Raw genomic sequence first — 11238 nt, 5'->3', positions numbered from 1 at the left:
ACAATAAATAATGGTTTTCATTACAATGTTATTATTACTCATTTGTTCAGGGACTGGCAGCTTGAGGGACAATATTAGCACTATTCCTAGGGCTTCTGCATTAAATAATATGTCTTTCTATGAGAATTGGCTTAACCGTCTAAATATCACTGAACTGAGAAAAAATCTTTGGTATCTAATGAAGAAAAATAAAATAATGAATCAGAAATGTAGAGTCACTTTAAAAACAGAGACTATACTCTGGTTTCTCTTCAGATTAAATAAATCTTTAGCCTTAAAAAACAAAAACAAACAAACAAACAACAACAACAACAACAAAAAAACAAAGAACATACCAGATAAGAGGTTTAAGTTTTTCTTACATTATAGTCAGAGTCAGCCACATTGTGACTACAGTGCTTTGCTTGAGACTCAGCATAATTTTAACATATTATAGCAGATAATAAGTTTTATAAATAGATAAAGCAATAACTTCATAGAGTAAGACTCAAAATCAAAAATTAATAGAAAGAAAGAAATGAGGCTGAATCATACAACAAGATTTCTGGTCTATAAAGGGATATTATTCAATAGATGATAACAAATTATTTTTATTTCATTATCTAAAATGGAAGATGAGAAAGGTGATTAAGCTGCAGTGTGGAGGGTATAAGCTAAATATATGAAGGATTTCTTCATAGTCAGGAGTATTAAACATAAAAATGGGCTACCCAAGAAGGATGTCTTTTACAAGGAAAGAGATATTCATTATCAACAGTAGTTCAAATGTGGTCTTGCCTGAAGATTAGAAAATGGACTTGACAGCATCTCACAGTTCCAGTACAGTCCTGTGACTCTTAGAATAAATATTTAAGTAAATGTAACTATATTTTTCACAGTGGAAAGACTGTGTGCTTTCAGGAAGGATTACCAGTCATATTTTAACATCCTCTTCACAAATTCACATTTATGGTACTCCCCTGAAGAGATACTTACATCCTCTTACAAGTCAGTTCCTATAGAGGCTCTAAACACAAACTCTGTTCCATATTTCCTTTATCTGGATTTGACTGCTGAGCTCAGTGGGCATTAGAGTTTTTAAATGAATACATTTCAGAAGCATTGAGAAATGAACTTTAAATAGCTTATATTGCTCATAAAGCCTCTGGCCTTTAGGGTAAAAAAATATCAGTGCATTCCAAGGAAATACTGTTTGCTGTTCCTTAAACTTTTAAAAATAAAATGTTAGGAAGGAGGGTTTTTTATTGAGGGGAGGACATACAAACATGAAGTGCAGGAGGAAAGGAAGAGTGTGTGGCAACGGATTGGAATTGTGAATATCAACATGAAATTATGAATATTTGTATATATGTCAACAGATACTTACATATTTATAAATATGTGTATATATGTATATATGTAATAAATATACACATATATATTTATGTGTGTATGTAACTCATAGCTCTACCTACTGAAATGGCCTAAAAGCAATGAGATAACAGTATCAATAATAAAACAGAGGTCCTTGTACATATTAATAATTCTAGTGCTGGGACAGGGAAAATACAAGAAGAACCTGAAACATCTTACTGTATCAGAAAGTCAGGATGTGCTCAAAAACTGATGGGATTTAAAAACTGTTAACGTAACCAGATCAAAGGGGTAAAAAAGAGTCTCAAAAAAGGACAAACCATGGAGAGAAGTAAAATAATATTTTACACACACTTTTTCAAGCAGGGCCTTTTCTGCTCCAGGGCACAGAGACTACAGATATGGGCCAAGAAGTGAGGCAGGGACTCTCATTAAGAAGAAGTGAGATCAGCAGAGCTTTAGCAGTCTCGTGGGTCTGAAAAGGCAAAAATGAGAAACTTGCCAGTTTCCAGTGAAAAGGAAGAGGAGAGAACTAAACTGAAGCTGTACTACTTTTCCTCTCAAGATGTCTGCCAGATGTTCAAACTGTACAATGCAGGAGAGGAAGGAGGAAAGCAGAAAGCCTTTGAAAAGCAGACTGCAATTTTTGGCTGTCTCACCGACCTAGGAAGACAAGAGTTAATTTTAGGATCTGCCTGAGTAAGGAGCCCAGGAGAATATCCCACCCTTACCAGCTCACTTCTGATTAAGATAATCAGCCCATGCTATAGAAAAGGGAAACGGTGAACTCTTGAAGGAAAATAATGCCATCCTGAGCTATAATTTTTTTTCAGTAAAAATGTACAACATTTAATCATGAATAAGGAACTATGACCAATAGACATACATACACACACACACACACACACGGACACAAAACACACATTAGAAACAGACCTATAGAAGGATCCGGACACTGAAGTTAACAATTATTTTGATATAGGTACAATTAATGTTTTCAAGAAAATAAAGGGAAATGAGGGATTATAAATGAAGATGGGTAGCTCTGCCACAGAATGTGACCTACCTCAAATTAGAACGGGAAGATACAGTAACTGGAATTGAAATCCCAATAGACTAGTATATATCAGGAGATTACATAGTGCAGAAGGGAAGACTAGTGAACTAAAAGATATTTAAGTAGGGCAAATAAAAACTGAAGTATGCATCGGAGGGCAACGAATGAAAAGAAGGAAAAAAGCACAAGAAATGTGAAATACAGAAGACATGGCATGTAATTATATTCTCACATGTAGGGGAGAAAATGAATGATTTGGAAGCAACATTTCTTCATCTACGAGGATGCAGGTATGTTTTTTGAAGACTGTTACTGGCAACAAGATGTAAGACAGAAAACCTCTTTTGCCTTTACTTCTACATGTGAATAATCTTTGAATCTCTGCCACATAGAATTTATCAATATTCAGAACCAAGTTTACCTCAAATAGCATCAGAGTTTTGGCAAACATCTATGAGCTCTCTGACTGGAGTTTGTGGTTAAAAATGAAAAGAGCCAGATTGATCCAGGTTCAAATTTTTATGTAACTCTGCCCAGGTCTCTCTACTTCTCTGGGCATTGGTTTCTTTGCTTGTAATATGGCTATTTTTAATGCTACCTATCCCATCTAGTTATTATGAGGATTGCATGTACATGTAAAGAAACTAGCACATAATGCATACTTAATAAATGCAGATTTATTCCTCCAACCCATCTCAAAAAAAAAAAAAAAAAATCTGGTGGTAGCCTATCAAAATGTGCTTCCACTGGCAAATTTGGAATTTCTTTTAGCCTCAAACATGAAAGTAGTGAACCAGTGAATTATCAAAAAAGAAACTATTCTGAAACTAAAAAGCAAGGATAGGGTGGATAAAAAATGAACTCTTCTTTATGGGAGATTGTCAGATAATACATTCAGAAAGAATCAGAAAGTGACTTTACACCTTTCTCTGTAGTAATTTGATTAAGGAAAAAATTGTTAACAAATACTAAAGTCATTTGGTGAAAAGTGTTTTTAGGGAAGATATTCAAACAAAAATGTCACCTGAATGGACCACTGCGCAACTATAAAGGTAGAAAGACATGTTTATAATTGTTGAAGGATATAATAAACTTTCCACAATGCAGGCCCTTGAATTAAAAAAAGGGGGGGGGGCAGTTGGAAGCAGAAGTCCATGAAAAAGAACAAAAAAGAAACTATTCAAATAAAGATGGCCTTTTTACCACCTTAATTGATTAAATTTAACAACAAAAATAGAGCGACTGATATCAGGTAATTTCTGAGGAGATACTCTGAGAAGGGCAGATCTATGTAAACTTGTTGACCAAAATTATTTTTTACCAAACTTAACCATGACAGAAAGAATCAGACAAATTGAAATTGAAAGACTTCTGAAAAAAAAAAACCAAAAAAAACCAAAAAAAACAAAAAAAAAAAAACCCAAGACAAAACAATCCAAAAACAAAAGCCCAGCATGGACTTTAAGCAATTCCAGTGAATAGTGGAAGAATGAGTCTTGATTAAAGGAGACTAAAGAGACATTATAATATTATACATATTCATTATACTTTCCTTGAATGGTTCAGGTTTCTTTAAAAAGGCACTTTCATAAAGACATTTTTGGAGTGACTGAAAAATTTGAATATGAGTCTATACATTATTTAATACGTGATACATTATCAATATTAAATTACTGAGTGTGAACCAATATTAGATGAATGAGTGCATCATGGGTGTATTTTAGAATATTTATTGCCAGGAGATAAATATTTAGGTTTAAAGTTTTTAGGTTTAAAATAGTAATATGTAAGTTTTGATGAATCATTTGAAAATTAGTTATAATTTTCAGAGAAAGAAAAAGAAAAGTAAAGTAAATATGATAAAATATTAACAATTGGTGAATATATATTCCTTTATGAAAGTGAATATTTATTATACTGTTCTAATTTTCTCTGATTTCTAGATTTTTCAAAAAATCAAACTGAAAAGAAAAAATTTAAAGAAATGAACATCCTACACCAAATTAACATGACCATGTTACTTATTTTTTATTGACTGTTTTTTACCTTATTTATTTTCCATCTTCTATCAGAATTTTAATGTGTAAGAACTTGGCTATTACATTACAAAAAATTGTATCCTAGTCCTACATCTACTGCTTATAATCGCTGTGATTTGAGCAATTATTTAATCTCTCTGAATCTCATATTCCTTTTTTTTTACAAAATGTAATAACAATTGTGCTTATCACATAGGTGTGTTTCAAGTATTAACTGAGTTGTTTGGCAAACATAGTATGATACCGTTAACCACTATAAAGAGCTGCAACGGAGAATGCTTGGATTCTCCCACCTTCGGTTTTCTCCTCTTCTTTCTGGGCAAAGAACTTGACTACATTTCCTTGCTCTTGTAATTATGTAGGGCCATTTGGCCACCGGAATGAAAGAAGCGGTATATTTCACTCCCAAGCCTGACCTCAAAATGTCTTGGCAATTTTCCATGTCCTAACACTTTCTTGTTTGCTACATCCAGTGAAAAACTCTGAGACTCTAAAAGATGCAAGAATTGATGTCCAGTTTCCTGAATCACTATGTGTTTATTTAAAAAAATACATTTTTGTAATTATTCTAATCTTTCTACAATTTTGCAAACATTTACATTTATTTACTTTAAAAAAGTAAAATGAATAAACAACAAAAAAACTGTGTGGGAGGAATTTATGATTTTTTACTATATGTCTGTGTCTTTTTCATAATACATCCTGACCTAAAAATGCTCAATTTTTTTTTAAAATTTCATTTATCAATTAAAACACCCTCAACCATGTCTTTTATTGCTTATGATGATAATAATTTCCTCTATTATTTTCTCAAAGCATTGATAATATTTAATATACATGATTTTATAATAGATATAATAGTAATATGTTTTAGTATTCTTTATGTTAGAGTTATTTAATTATGTTATCATTAAAGATACTGAATTGCTCTGAAACTAGCATTCCTTACCATTCCTGAATTCTCACAGAAGTTGGTATTCATTAAATATCTATTAAAATTAAACTGATCTACCAAAATTAAGAAACTCAATTTTGCAATTCTACTTTTTGAAACACTCTTGCTTTATTTGTTTGTTCACAACATTCTCTAGTTTTTCTCCTGCTTTTCTTGGCCCCTTCTCTGCTTTCCTTGCAGGTGTATTATTTCTGATGGCACAGCAAATTTTTATATCAATTAAGTTGGAGAAAATAGGGATGTTATAAACAGCCAATTGTGAAGTTAATTCTAGAATTAATATGGGTATATTCTTACCATCTTATTGTATATACTCTTCCTGGACAACCTCTTCCATGAACATGCATCTATGCACCTCAGATTGATCATTTAAGTGTGTATCTCCTATCTAAACCCATATCTTCAACTGGCTACTTGTCACTTTTTCTTGGATTTCTAAAAAGTAACTCTAGGTCACTATGTCCACCATAAAATTCATAATCCCAGCCTTCACATCCTAATTTGTCTTTTGCTAATATTGATTTTAAACACAGTGATACCACCATCCATTTAAATGTATTAGCCATAAATCTAGACTCACTCTTCCTCCTACTGATCAATCACCAAACTCTGTCAATTTTGCCTTCTAAACCTCTCTTATTTATTTTCTACATCCATTCCAGTCAAGGTTACCACTCAGTTCCATGTGGTCTGCATGGACAGCTGTCATAGACCACTCCTCGTTTTATCTGCATCTATCTTCCACTTCCTGCAACCCACCATATATACTATGACCATTTAAAAACACAAATATGAACATTATTCATCACTGTGATAGTTTTATGTAGATATATATTTAGAAGAGTTAGAGTTTTTAAAATAGTTTATGGTATAGGTCAACTTTAGTCTTTCAATTAGGTTTTTAAATTTTTATCATTATTTGAATCATAACTATTTTATATTTAGTGTTGAAATTCTTTACTTAAACTTAAAAAAAAAATAAAACTAGCTTAAAAGGGTGAACTATTCCCAATAAGCAAAATAATTGGAGCAAAGGAGCATACTAGCTCTTTAAAACAGACGCTCAAAGCTCCAGGATAATTCAAAAGGAAGTTTAGAAATATTCCTCAATAATCACTCTTTCAATAAAATTGTACCTATATTAGGAATAAATTCATTATTTAAAGTTATGTAATAAATAATTTTATGAAGATAGAACAATTACTATTTGTAAATAACAATTTCCAAGGTATTGCTATTGAACTAACTATTCCATTTTCAAATTGGATATTCTCTTTATATTGAGCAATCACTCTTCCTATGCTGCAGTGAGTAATGAAACAAATAGATTATAATTTTACTTAGAATGACCTCTAGGAGTAGCCAAAATATTCTGATTTTTCTTAAGACATCAATGTCCTCACATATTGAACAATAAAAATTAATACAGTGTAGAAGCCTAATATTGAACTGTCATCACTGATGACCAGTTCTAAATGCTACTTACTCCAGGAGAAAACCTGAAAGGAAACTTGTTTTGATTATTCCATCCTCTGAAATCCTGTATAATGATACTAACTAAACTAAACTAAATTAGCATTAACTAATTTGTCCTTGTATTATATTGATAAATACATATATGTCTGCCTTTCTAATTCAAACAATTCATAGCAGAGGGCTAATCTTACTCATCTTTATCACATTCTCAATGTTTACAGTCATTAGCATCTGGAGGGGATACTACTCATTGCAACAATTTTATTTGAGACATTTAGTAAGAGGGAATTGTTTGAATCCATTAGCATTTCAAGTAAGTGATGTTACAGAGCATTGAGAAAAAGCTTAAAAGCTATTGTTCACATTTTGAATTTTCTAAAATAATGGAATCAAAAGTCAGTACCTGTGCTTGTGTTTCTCCTTTAAAAAATATAAGACCTGAAAGGAATTTATGTTAGAATTTTGTGAGTGCATAGCTTGATTGTGGATATATTTATACTCGGAGCCAATGAAAATAAAAGATTCAAATGTGTAATTTTATCAATTAAATATAACTTTCCTAAGTTGGCTTTAGGAGCAGTTACTTTTCAAATACATTTTATTAGTTTGCAAGGGCTTCCATAACAAAGTACAGATTAGGTGGTTTAAACAACAGAATTTTTTTTTTTTTTTCACAGTCAAGAATCAAGGTATCACTGGGGTTGGTTTCTTCTTACACCTCCCACCTAGGTTTGCAGATGTCCATCTTCCTCTGGTGTTCCCGTATGATCCTTCTCTCTGTGAGTATCTGTGTCCTAACCTCCTCTTCTTATAAGGACATCAATCCCATTGGATTAAGGACCCACCCTGAAGACCTGATACTAATTTACTTTTCGTTTTTAAGACTCTATGAATACAGTCACATTTTGAAGTGCTAGAGCTTAGAGGGACACAACTTTGTCCCTGATATAAACATTTATAATATAAATATAAATATTTCCAACTTTGTCATTTCAATCATGGAAATGTGTAATAGATTGTGATTTTGGAGTCAGACAACCACAGGGAAGTGAGAAATCACTTCCACAGCTTTGAAAAAGGTTCTGTGCATTTTGATATTTCCCCTCCTGTTCGGGTGTTAAAGTAAAGGTATGATTGGATAACTTACTTGAGTGATTTATGGTTTTAAAGAAATTTCTAAAGGTTGAAAAGTTAACTAGACTTAAATGGCTGCATAGTTCATTCAATCAAGCCCTGACCATATGCACCTTGATGTGCTTTGTTTTCTATCCATCTGATGAAGACTTCTCCGATATTTAAAGCAATGTGAGCCTCTTCAATTCATCAATATAATACAGAAAAATTAATAAATGCCAAACACAGTCACAAAATTATTTATATGAAAATGCATACTGTAATTTAATTATGCTATCACAGTGGTCTTTAAAGTGCCTTCTATGAACTTCTGAGTGTCCCTAAGACCATTTTAGGAAGTCAGTAAGATTAAAAATATTTTTTGTAATAACAGCAAAGCATTTTGCTGAACTGAAGTTTGCACTAATGTTGCAAAAGCAATTTTAAATAAAAATTATGGCACCTTGGCATGAATAAAAGTAGTGGCACTCAACTATACTAGTATTATATTTTTCTTATCGTGAACTTACAGTAAAGGCATGTAGGTTTCACTTAACGATGTCTTTGATGAAACAGTGCAAGTTATTGATTTGATTAAATTTGACTCCAAAGTACATGTTTTTCAATATTCTGTGTGAGGAAATGGAAACTTCATCAAGTGCTTCTGCTGCCTGAATGTGATGGTTGTTCTCAGGAAAAGCACCTGTGTGAAAGGGTCAGGTGGTTGTTTCAGCTGCAAGTTGAATTAGTTTTTTTTTCCTAATGGGTTAATAAGTTTATCCCTTTACCCTTTCAGTTCCTATTTGCAGCACTCAATAATCCTTTGAAATACCAGACAGACCTGGCAGTGGGCAAGAATAAATTTCATACCTCTAGAGTTTAAAAGTTCAGGTTCTCTGAGCATTCTGTGTTGCAGTGGTACTTGTCCAAAATTGGTACCTCCTTATAGTTAGGGAACTTGAAGTGTACCAGTGAAAAAGAGCATTTTCCCCTGCAAGGGGAAGAAAGAAAATCACTCCTCAAAACCCAGTAGATCTGGCTGTGAGGTCTTTCCTCCTGTTGCATCTCTTTAGGTTTGTATTTTGGCAATGGAATAAGAGAGACCGAAATCTAACCTGAGTTACAAGAAATAAGACAGGCAGTGATGGCTATAAAGGGAGTGACCAGGAGCCACTGAGATTCTCCTTTACCTCCCACACCCAAAATGTGCTTCACAGAAAACAAAAATAACAGATCCACAAAATACATAGCTAGAATTACAAAAATCCTTTCATCCAAGTGTGGTGGAATGCAGGAAGAGGAAGAGGGAGGGTAAATGGCACAAGGAGAAAAAACATTCAAATCAGTCCAGGCAGGGATGGCTGATAAATGCTAGAAAAGAGCTGCAGAAAAACCGGTTGTCCTTCCTTTCGGATTTACCAGTGTTAAAAATTCACATACTGGTGTCAGGAAGGCTCTGCCTTACGCACACACCAGAGACAAAAATCGCAATGCCTCAGAAAGAAATGAATGTGCAGAGGGCCCTTGGCAGAGTAGGTCCTGCCTTCCCTAGTCAGGGAGGTAAATAAGGAAAAGAACTACTAGGGAGTTCTTCCAATCCTAGCCATCCCCTCTGGGTGGCTGGCAACACAGTGGCCTGCAGCAACCTTCAGTTTGGCAGGAGACTGATGCATTGAGGGGAACTTCTCTGCAGAGGCTGAGCTAGTTAGGGCACACTGCAGGTAGACTGTCTTGTGGAAGAATCTGTTGCTTAAGAATCTGTTGCTGGAAAAGGTAGGCTTTGCCAGGGTTGGACTTCATTTGCACTGATAATGAATAAAGGAAAGAGGATAAAAAAGAGGCAGCCACCAATAATGTAAGAGGATTGCATTGCTGTGAGGAAAGCCAAGGACAAACCAAATCCAAAGTCATAAGGCTGATTCCTTTCTACAGACAATGGCTGGTGCACTTCAATTTCTTTACTGAACCAATGGTATTTAAAGCAATTATAGTAAATAGAGAAAGAGACATCTGCAGATTAACCAGTTGAGAGACTCACAAACATCCCCTGGATGAAGAAAACAGCCTGCAGCAAAAGGCTGTAGAGCATTTCAATAATTACTTGAAGACACTAGGGAATGGGCACTTCCTCCCTGATACCTCAAATACCAGATCAGCTGTATCCTGAAACCAAATCGCTTTCACAGCTTTGCTAAGCACAAAACAGGGTGAGCTCCCAAAGAGCAGTGAAAATCGATGTGAGGAACAGGTCCAGCCACGAGCAAACATCTCCAGGTAGTAATGGATCACCAATAACTGGGGCTCTCACTGACTGAAGATCAGGAATAAACACTTGATACAACAAGAGAAGACTGAACCAGAATACTCTGCCATTCCAAGCGAAGCACAGGAAAATTCTACTAACAATACTTGGCTCACTCTTGCTTCCTCTCTATGCTCTGAGCTCTCCTCAGAGCCAGGACACTACTAGCCCTGATCCACCCTGCTCCTCTTTCTTTTGCTGAATCGGGGCGTCTAGCTTTGAGATGGTACAAATTCCCTAGTTGCTGTCTTAAATGCCCCTGAAAGGTCCTGCAGATAGATTTTAGACACTGTCACCACGTCTTCCCCATGCAAACTACCGTCTACACTAAGGAGAGAGAGAAGCATCCTCAGTTCACAGCAAAGGACCGTAACTTCGCTACAGCGGCGGCTCAGGCTCTCCGCTCCTCCGTGACGGGAGGGGACGGCTGGCAAGTCCGGTTGTTTTTAATGAAAACCGTTTTCATCAGAAAGAACTTATGACAGACACACTATGCTCCTTCAGACTTGGCTGTTTGTAAAAAAGTAAAGAAACAGACTTGTTTCTTCAGGGAAAACAAATGATACTGCTGTGAATGGTAACATTTGAGTTTTTAACCAAGTATTAGAATTTTGCAAAACTTAATCTACCACTGAAACCTTCACACCTTGCTTATAAAGTTTTTGTTGATAAAATTGGAGGTAATAGTAGCAAATGTATTTGATGTTAAAGGCATGTCGGTATCTGGCACATATGCATAACACAGTGAACCAATATATCCTTAATGACTGTAACATCACAAATGGACAGGAATGCAGTGGAAAGGCAAGACAGATCAATGGACCGTATTATAACAGTACAAAAAGTGAATTAATATGTTTTCAGATTCCATACGAAAGCAATTTTAAAGAAACTGTTACCTACCCCTTCAAGTCGGGGCCCCAGCAGTCCTCCAGCTCATGGT

At 34.6% G+C, this 11238-nt stretch overlaps 1 pseudogene; it reads right to left on the bottom strand.

The window, feature by feature from the left end:
• Positions 1–9573: 9573 nt before the first annotated feature.
• On the bottom strand, positions 9574–10642 carry LOC102522929 (annotated as a pseudogene).
• Positions 10643–11238: the final 596 nt, after the last annotated feature.

Source organism: Camelus ferus, chromosome 1 (assembly GCF_009834535.1).
Source record: "Camelus ferus isolate YT-003-E chromosome 1, BCGSAC_Cfer_1.0, whole genome shotgun sequence".
Lineage (NCBI taxonomy): Eukaryota > Metazoa > Chordata > Mammalia > Artiodactyla > Camelidae > Camelus > Camelus ferus.
This window is presented reverse-complemented; position numbering and strand designations above follow the sequence as displayed.